The sequence below is a fragment of the Lonchura striata genome, chromosome 2 (genome assembly GCF_050655825.1).
Source record: "Lonchura striata isolate lonStrDom1 chromosome 2, ASM5065582v1, whole genome shotgun sequence".
Lineage (NCBI taxonomy): Eukaryota > Metazoa > Chordata > Aves > Passeriformes > Estrildidae > Lonchura > Lonchura striata.
In genome coordinates this window covers 70,090,246-70,100,607 of record NC_140704.1, presented here as the reverse complement: position 1 = coordinate 70,100,607, position 10,362 = coordinate 70,090,246, and the positions used below count along the sequence as shown (strand labels likewise).

The 10,362-nt window shown below is 39.1% G+C and overlaps 1 long non-coding RNA gene across 2 annotated transcripts in view; it reads left to right on the top strand.

Moving 5' to 3' along the window:
* Positions 1–9,706, top strand: part of LOC110483456 (uncharacterized) — a 41,364-nt gene extending 31,658 nt beyond the window's left edge. Inside the window, exons 2-3 of one of the 2 annotated variants that reach the window (XR_014953373.1) lie at positions 544–635; positions 820–9,706. This is a non-coding gene — a long non-coding RNA (uncharacterized LOC110483456). Of the gene's footprint in view, positions 1–543 lie in introns of both variants that reach the window. The other variant, XR_014953372.1, reaches the window with a different exon arrangement.
* Positions 9,707–10,362: the final 656 nt, after the last annotated feature.

Sequence of the window (10,362 nt, the reverse complement as noted above, 5' to 3'; positions counted from 1 at the left end):
GTAGGTCTCAAGTCTTTGCCTGTCTAGACACAAAGCCTCTTTCACTAAAATGAAGCATGAGGGAACACAAGATAGTCTCTTAAAACAAGAATTTAATTCATTTGTGCATGTCTCTAATTATACGACTATCTTAAACGCTCTCAGATTAATGGTGCCTGTGACAGTGCAACCTTGCACAATCTGAAACAGAACTGAGCCTTCCCTGAATCTTACTGGCTCCTTTATAGTCTTCTACTTCTATTTGGAGGGCACATTCCAAAGAAAATGAGAATAGTTCCTGTGTCCTGGTCACCTGGTTACTGCTTTTGTAACACCTTGATGTAAAAATTAATAGCAAAATAGATACCGCATTTTGTTAGCAGGGCCCAGCCCAATAACCACACTAATGATAGTGCAATTATACCTGGGATGAAAGTTTTCATTTAAGTACATTTCCTCTGCCATCCCCAGTATGTGATTTTGGGGGGGAAAAAAAGTATTTTTTTCAAGTTTTAATTTCCTCCAGAAGCATAAAATCATTCAATACTTTTTCCTCTCCTTCAGGTTAGCTTTCAACACTGCAGATAGAGCTACAAGTACTTATTTGATGTTTTCTTGCTTGCTGAACTGCCAGAGCCTTTCAGGGTACATGTCAGGTAAGGTAAATCCATTAATCAAATGCAAAAGCACCAGGGAAACATATTTTAAAATGACAAATACTTTTTGGTAGCAGTATCTAAGATTACTTCCCCGAGTTTGGCTTTTTGCAGTTAGCATGCCTCATGCACCAGCCTGCCCGCTCCCCATATATCTCTATGTTATTATTAATGTGTACTGCAGCTCCACAAAGGTGTGATGGGTGGAACTTGGCCCAGAGACCTTGATCAGAGGGAAACTGTAAACCCTGGCCTCTCTGGAAGGGCAGTGTTCCTACTCTCCTGCTCCAAACCCTGCCATGGGAGGCTGAGCACCCCAGGCAGCATCGTCCTGCGCAGTACAAAGCCAGGGCAGCCACCAGGACATCGCCAGGAAATGTGCCAAGCTCAGCCCCACAGGTTGAGTTACTGACACTTGCCAGCTGCTCCGTATGTGGAAGAACTTCAACACCTTCCCCTTGCATTACAAATACAGGTATTGTAAATAATACAATTAAGGCAGTAAATAAAGGTAGTGTGCTGAGAGATAAAGAAACATCTTCCATTTTTAAACTTCGTTCACAACTTTGAAAAAGTAGATGGTCATATAATTTTAAATGAAAGGAAAAGTAATTGGGGAAAAAAGAATCCACAGACACAGTACATGAAGCAGACCATGAAAGCCATCTGACCTGTCATTTGAATCCTTCTGTATCAAAGAACCATGTTAACAATAACTGTAATGAAATTAGACTTACTATGCATGCATGAACAATAAACCCCCCCCCCCCCCCCCCCCCCAAAATCTACTATGGTAGCGCTTGAGGTCAAGAAAAAGAAAGTGAAAGTTTGTAAAAGATGTATCCAAAGTGACAAGCCCAAGAGGAAGATACCTCCCAGCAGCTTGAGGTCTTGGAGTAAGCACAGGAAAAGCCGCTGTGGTGACAGAAGTAGTTTATTACCAAAGATTACGTCCCTCACAAACTTTAAGGTGAAAATGAGACATAAACCATAAAGTGATCATATGCCCAAAAAGACATTGACAGGCATCAAAAACTTTTAGTTAATACCGTCCTGTAGCAAGCAAGACACCTGCCAAAGAATGCTGCAGTAGATTGCTAAGACACAAAGGAGCAGAAAGAGAAGGTCCTGCCAGTCAGCTGGAGGAATTCTTTGCATTCCTGTTTGCTCTAAACTCAAGGAGTATTGCCTTGTTGTAAGCCCTGTACACAGCCTACATTTGAGAGATCACTGAAAATTATACATCAGTTTGTTTCTAAGAAAGATAAAATAGAAGAAATAGAAAACTAAGTTGTAACAATTTCAAAGGATAACAAAAACTAGGGTTTGTGTGCATGGAAAAGAGATGACAAAGAAGTGAAGTCTCTGAAATAATGAGTAACAAAGAAAGGTCTAATAGGAAATGGAAGTTTTTTGTGGCATGGAAGGCAGTGAACAAGGATGCATCAAATCATTATCTATTTGAAAACAAAGGAAACCAAAAGTATTTCTTCATACAATGCGATGTCAACTTGGAGCGTCCTTGCACGAAAGGCTGTGGTTTACAGAGCCTAACGTGAGTTAAGCATTTCCTGGACAAACTCATCCATCAGTACTTGTTAAATATAAAGGTTCTACCTCTGACTTTGGAAGTCAGATTGCTAGAAGTTCAGAATATAAGGCAGGTGGCCATCACCACATGATTGTTATTTTCTAATGATCTTTAGTAATCACCCTCTGTTTTTGACCATTTTTCATCACTTTTGGAGCCAGAAGTGATGGCTAGATGGATCTTTTCCAGACTGAGCTGGAAAATGATTAAATATAAAAGTTCTTTCATATTTGTTCTGTAAAAGAAATCCTCACATAGTATGAACTACTGCAGTACTTCTGCAGATCTGTAACAAGTCACAGAAGCTGAGAACCAGCTCAGAACACTCCATGTTGGCTGACACACCAAAGTTGGAAATCCAGCCTCACAAAGCGGTTTTCAGTGAGCTCATTGCACACAAGACGGTCAATTGACCATTTACTGAGCTTCCCCTGCACTGACCACTACCAAAAGGGAAAGAGAAAAGAGAATCAATGGTACAGAGTCTGCAGTCCCCCTTTCCTGCAGCCCTTTGCTCACAGGGGGTTTTCTAGGATTTACTTAATACACTGAAGTGAGGCCAGGATGCTGTGGGACCTTCAGCTTTCATTTTCATGTATTGTTTTCATTAGAAGACTCGGCTGAAACATTCTGTTCCCTTTTGCCCAAGAAAATATCCCTAATGGTACATGCTTCTCCTACAATACTTCACAGTGAAATCTCTGAGACTTACATAGCTCACCCCTAGTTGTCCCATCTAAAGTTTCTTTCACTCTAACCTCTAGTCAAGTAACTGCATCAAGTAATTTAAATAATACATAATTCATAGAAAACACTTTGCTTTGAACAAAAATGCAATAAATTTTTTTTGCATGTTCAACCACTGAAGCAGGACTGCAGTCATTTAGTAAACATTATAACCTGAAGTTAACCAGTAAATTTTTTTTCAGGACATACACAGAGAGAGAATTTTTCTGCTGTAATGCAATTCCCTAATGATCCGTAGTTAACATACTAGTTTGTTTTCTATATAACCTTGAGAAAAATACAATAGGTATTTAATTATTGTATTAGATATGTAAGCATGCAAAAGTTTCCTGTTGCTTTAAGGAATGACTTCTGTAAGCAGTTATCTATAGTACATCTAAATTAAATGGCCACGTTAGAAGGAAGAGAAGCCATTTTGTATTCAGTCATTAAACAGAATCAGGAACAGTTGCTAAAATAATGTATCCCCATTATTCATTACTATTATGCTTCACTTGTAGGAAGAGATACCTGATAAGAATTGTACCAGAACTAAAGATGCTAATGAATGATTAAAGGCTAAGGAGCAGATGAGAAGGGGAAGTAGAACAAGAATACCTCATTCCTTTTCTTTCTGAGAGCACTTACGTGTTCTCCTTCATTCTCCTCCACGGAGTTTTGCTTTCTGATCTCTACCATACAATGGTATGAATGGGCTAAACTAGGACTGGATTTAGACTCTTTCCAATCTTGTGGAAAGCTGTCTTTCTTAAATTGTGGCAAAATAATCAAACACTTGACAAATTTTATTAACTGAGAAAAATAATAATGTTAAAAATGTCGATATAAATATTTCATTTAGGTGATCTTTAAAGCATTTCAACTGCACTTATGTCTTATAACTAAAAGCCATTTTACAGAAAACCAAAATCTTTAATTTGATGTGTCAAAAATCTTCTTTTAAAAAAACTAGTTTTTCATGGCCTTGAAATCTGATATGACCTATTTCTGACAAAGTTTTGTCTAAGACAAATAGAGGTCTTTTTGGATGAAACTCATTTTGTCATAAAAGCTCCAAGCTAGCTCTGCTGTCTATGATAGTCTGTACAAATATCACAGGAAACTTTGGGTATAAGCGAAGGCTTAATCAGCTGGAACTTGACTAACACACAGACATGTATCTAACTGATCCCCAGCTGACTAGGAAATCTGTGTCCCATATGCTGTTTAAAAAGGGAGGTCGTAAAATTTAATTAGTCGGGAGAAAGAATTGGAACTTGGTTTCCTGGGATGTTTACTTGTTTGTTTTTTGCATCTTTATTTTTCTTTTCTTTTTTTTTTTAATTTTTATGCCCATTCAAACCCCATCTATTCACCTAATCCACAGATTGCTCTCCTGCTCACAAGGTTTGTACCTTGCACTACCTAAATTCACTGAGAATTTTGTTTGCATAACAAGAATTCAGGTCACAGAGAAACCACCTTGAGAACCCAGGAGACTAGTAAACCCATTATGGACACACATGCTAGCCTGCCTGGGAAATTAGCATGCAGTCATTTATACCGCAAATAAATCACCAAATCTTTCAGTCATAGCTGTCAGCAGACTCCTCATTTGCTTTTTCTTCCTAGTGAAAGGGCACAGTTTTAGGCAGGAAATCAAAGCTCCCTGACTCTTCATAGGTTAAATTTGCACAGATCTCTTGTAAAAAGGTCACAGACCTCCTGAATCCAGGACTACATGTGGAAAGCAGCACCAGCACTACAAACTTGTTTTCACATAGAAATTCCTCACAGTGCACAAAGACTGTGAAACACCTTTACACTGCTTTCAAAAAATCGATTTATTTCAAGTTCAGCTACTTTCTGGCTACAAACACGGACGTGTGTTTCTAAGTGACTTGTGACTTGTGACAGTGGGAGATTTTGGATTATGATTAGAAAGCCGATTGATTACCTATTCCCATAGTCTTGTGTTTTCTGGTTCCAGTTCCGGGGATTTTGCCCAACCACTTTGAGAAAATTTTCCTCCTGCTCAATAAAGAATTGTGCTGGTGGTGCAAAACAGAAATGTTACTACATTTCTTGGGCATAATGAAGTGCTCATGGCACCAGCAGAGACTTTGACTTTACACTTAAGCTTTATTAAGGCTTGGTTACCTTTTAGAGTGGTAGGAAAGCAAGCAAAGAGCCGGACGTGCTCTGCCAGAGCTGCTTTATCAAGCCCTGCAGTGGCAGTCCAGGGGATTACCAGCTGCAGCTGCCTGCCCTTAGCAAGGGCAGGATGCCAGCCCTCAGCTGCTCCCCTTGCTCTCCTGCCTGCAGAACGTGCACAAACACACTTGGGTCTCCTTATGACATCTGCACTTAAAAAGCAAGAGGAAAATGCAGGGCCTGGAAAAGACCATCTCCCTGATGGCAGGGCACAAACAGCTGTCCTGTAACCACAGTCATTCCTGCAATGAACAGGAGTGAGAGTCAGTTCAGGCTAAAAATAATCTGATCTTTTTTGGGAGTATGGCAGGGCAGGAGCCAGGTTCTTGTCTTCATAAACAATTTGACAAGAGCTAAAGGAGGGCATAGGCTGGGAATGAGCAGCTGGGGGCTGTTAAGATGTCATTGTCAGTGAATGGCACCACTTCCCTGAATTTTCACTATAACAGAGCTTGAGTGTTCAGATAATCAGCCACGACATCTGAGATATGGGAGCAGATGGGCCAATACCTGCTTAGAGTGCTCTAGTTTGAGTCACTGAAAAGGACATCTGCCTCTGCTCTCAGGCCGGGTGCCTCAGCAGCCCCACTGCACCTGGGCAGCATCTTCTGTGTTTATGAGTGGGTATTTCTCAGAAGCCTGTACTGTTAGAGCTATTTTGAATGAATATTTACAAGGCAGCCAAGCCCCCTCCTGCTGTTAAAATGTACTGAATATTGAGCCCTTGCTGCTACACAGGAAGGTACCACAGCTCCCCAGAGAAACAACTGCAAGAATGTTTTTAATATGCCAAACCCAGCAACCTTTTCCCTTAACCTTGTTGAACAAAATAATAGTATCTGAAACTTTTTACTCTGAGGAACACAAGTTTTCCAGACTTCAGCCTTCAGAATGAAAATTTAGCACAGTTAGTGGCATCTGAAATTTCTGAAGACAAATATTGGACACCTGTGGCTACATTATCCTTAAATCTAAAAACTTGCCCTGTCTCTTTCTTTGTATCAAGTTCCAGGCCCACTATATTTCTGTCAGTAACACTCAGGCCAGCATGCAACACCAGAAGCATGTAGAAATGACTAACATGAAAAGGAATAAAAGGCACCAAAAAACTAAGCCAGAAATAAGTTATTGCTTAAGAATTAATATTTGCTTGTCATTAGACATCTGTTCATAGGCACTGCAAACTTTCCACTTGGTGCCTGGGCTTAATAGTGTCAACTTTGCAGGGATGTCTTCTTCATCATTGTTTTCACTTGGTTTCTAGGGCAAACAAAATCCTTCTTTTTTTTTTTTTTTTTTAAATAAATTAAAGCTGTTACAGAGTTAGAAGTAAATAACTACACAGTATGGAAATTTCTATCCAGCAAGCCTCAGAACATAACAAAGATCGTATGTACCATATCAAACCCTTTCTTGCTCCCTTTGTGCCCTCCTTCTCCCCCACCCAGGTAATCCCCAGAACTCTGTGGTGACTGAGTAGAATTTGAGGTCAAGGTTTGTCCTGAAAAAATGTGGAGCTAGCCCTCCCCTTTCTCCCTGTCATCTGCTGACATTTCCAGATGACAGTGTACTGAATCTGAACTGTTCCTTTTGCTGGGAATGCCATCTGTGAGGTGGCAGCTGGGGTGGGAGGGAAGGCACATAGCAAATGAACAGTGATAAATACAGACAGTAGACTAAATTAGAGGAAGTTCCACTCCTTTCCAGTGTTACGGACCTTTGCACGCTTCCATTAAGTGGATTCTGCTTCTTTTTAACTGGTGTTTGAACATCTGGATTGCTTAGCAAGAGAGCAAAGTCAGAACATTGGAACAGAGATGTCAAACAAGCCAGTTCAGGCAAAATGCTAAGACTACTGAAATTTCCTAAGTCATTCATGGTTCCACTCCATTTCTATCATATTACACCATCCCAAAACTAGCAAGGGGGAAAAAAAAAAAGATGAGCGTGTGTATTGTCAAAAGGCACATGTCATAAATCATCCAAAATGAAAAATCAGTGACAATCTGACGGAATATTTCGTGTAGAGCAGAGTTAAAACCAGATCACTGACAACTAAACATGAATTCTACCAAAAAAAAAAAAAAATGCTGGCATAACATTTTAATTTCTCACTTTAATACTCAAAAGGACCACTTACATTTGAATCATCCTTTTCCCTGCATTACAGAAAGAATAATTCAATAATTAAAACCTCATCTTAAGACACAGAATTCTGTAATAAGATGATGCTTATTTTTCTTCACTAGAAGACTGCTAACAGCATCTTGTCTACATAGAAACACAGAAGGCCAAGGAGGGAAGGGACCTCTGGAGATCTTCAGGTCCAACCACTCTCAAAGCAGGGTCCAAAAGGTGCCAGGTTGCTCAGGGTCATATCCAGTTGCATTTTGAACTATCTCCAAAAACAGACTTCACTTGTCTCTGATTCAGTGTTTTGGTCACCCTCACAGGACAAAATTTTCTTCTTCTGTTTAATGGAATTCTCCTTGTTTCAATTTGTGCCCACTGCCTTCTATGCTTCCCTGGATACCAGTGAGAAGGGAATAATTCTGTCTTCTTTGCATCATCCTGTATTTAATACATGGAAAAGATCCTCCCTAAGCCATCTCTTCTCAAGGATAATGTATTAATAGATATTAGTAAAACATTAATAAAATATGTAAATATATATGTTTATTTTGGAATCACTTCAGGAATATCTGCCCTGATTTATCCATGGTTTTCACACTAAATATAGCTTCCAAGATATCTTTTACGCAAGTGCCATTATTGTTAGGAGTTTCATGAACTGGAAAAGGAGACTATTTAAGCAACATTGTATTCTTTCAAACTATACCTAGTTAAGTAATTTGGTAAGACAGTCTTCTCTTCCTTTCCATGTTCAATTATAATTGACACACAAGTCAACTTTTTTTATCTCCCTTCTGGGGTTTTTCTAAAGTCCACTAATTTTAAGAGCAAACAATCACAATACGTGAGCTTGATCCTTGACCAACCCTACAGCTGCACTACACCTGAAGGAACTAAACCACACAGAAGTCTTTTAGTGCATTTTAATTTATGGAAGTTGGATTCATATCCCAAATTCACTTGATTTACCTTAACTTTCTTGGCTGACTTTATTTAGCATTGCCTGGAAGTAAAGGTTCCATGTTCAGCGCTGCAGTTCTCCATACACAAGACTTGAAGAAAAGGAAAGGACATGTCATACCAGCAAAAAAACTTGGCTGATGTTGGTTCACTTCAGCAAAATCTGTGTAATCAAAAGTGTAAAACTACATACACATGTCAGTTGTAATAAGCTTGTCACTCTGTCTCTCTTCAGATTTCCTAAAATGCAGTTCTTTGTGGCAGTACTATTTACTTGTTGTGCAAGATAAAACCTTTTCTGTTATGATAACACACAGACATCTTATATCTTCACTTAGGCATCAAATATTTTAAAGCTGATACTCCATGCTGATAAACGGGTTTCTCAACAGACAGCATGAAGTTCCTATCACCAGCAGTACATATTTCACCTGGGTGGGGAAAACCACAGAGCAGCTATCTGTAAAGGTTGCAATTCCATGCTTCCCCTTCAGGTGACACGCCAGATCCCTCCTCCTGCCGGTATAGCTGAGCCCCTTTTATCCTTGCACCACTTTTAACATTCACCACTGAGAGACATTTCTGCATGGTTGCCCACCAAAAAAACCATAAGGTCTCTCTCTGCCGGGCCAGATTCCTGATGCCTTAGCACATTGAAACACTTCAGTGACCAGGGTCAGTCAGCACCCAGCCAAGCCACAGTGGCAAGAGCTGACTGTGTTTGCACTCTGAATGACACTCCTGGAACATTCCAAGGGTATTGGGAAAGTGAGCAGGAAGTGTCTTGGTATAAAAATGGGTCCCCAATGCTCAGAGGGTCAGCTGAAACAAGGAGACAATGTGCTACCAAATTGCAAGCATCAGTCAATTTATAAACACTGGTAGAGTGTTAGAGCAAAGGATCTGTTTATTGAAAATACAGGCCACGGATAGATTTTTATGTAAGTTTTGGAGGCTCATTTTTGAGAGTAAATCATGCTGCCAGAATATTCTAAACATACACTATTATACATAATTGTCCTCTACAGTGTCCATGATGGATTGGTAAAAAAAGGTGAGCTAACATGCATCACATAAAAATGAAGAATAACCCACACCTCCAGTGGTCATGGGAGATATATTACAACCATTCAGATAATTCCTGTGGGCTCACTTTCTGGCCTTGGTGGAGCAGTTTTCTTTGTCCTTTGCAGTTTACCTTAAAATCTTTCAATTTGATTAAGAACTTACAATTTTTCTTGAGGAAGAGCCTAGAACAAAAGGTCATCTGAAATAAATTCAAAATTTCTAGTGAGTGGCTCATAGAACAGTAAATAAAGAACAAGAAGATTATTACGATATCTGAAGAATATTCAATCCCACTGTTTTGCATAAAATTCTACAGAAATTCTTAAGGTGTCAAGTAAGCTTCTGAATTCTATTTAAATAAAATTAACCTTACAAAACACACAGTGTCCTTAATCTATTAATTTTTCAGGTATTTTATGATTTAAGACCTCTCCACACCAAAAAAAAAATCAAATATATTCATAAAAATGAAACATTTATTGACCCATTTAAGGTTATGTGTGAAAAAGGAGAAACTGCATGACTGCTGATATGTAATTAAGAGACAAACATTTGAGTGAACTGGTTGTTATTCTTGAATGGTTCATGAAGCTCATATACTCCCAAAAAACAGAAATGGAGTCAACATAATGCATGAGGATCAGATTTTGAACATCCAAGGCCATTTTTACCACATAAGAGACCTCCAGCACACACTTACACAAACTCCACAGTTTCTGCAAGAAAGTAGGAGTACTATCTCTATCCTAGTTTCTTTGAACTCTTTTCTGATAAAAAAGCTTTAGTGCTTAGAAAACACTTTCCTGTATTTGTGGATCTATTTATTTATTTTAAATTGCAGGTACTATATATCTGCTTTATCCTTAAAGAAATATTTGCCAGTTCAGAAATGGAATGATGATTAAGCAGGGTAACTTGTTTAATAATGAGTGGGTTTGGTAAGAAAGCAACTTACTGAAACGGCCACAAAGATTTTTATTGAGGTCCCAATAGACTTTGTGCCTCCTCTCTTGTAGGAACCTCATGTGGATGGTC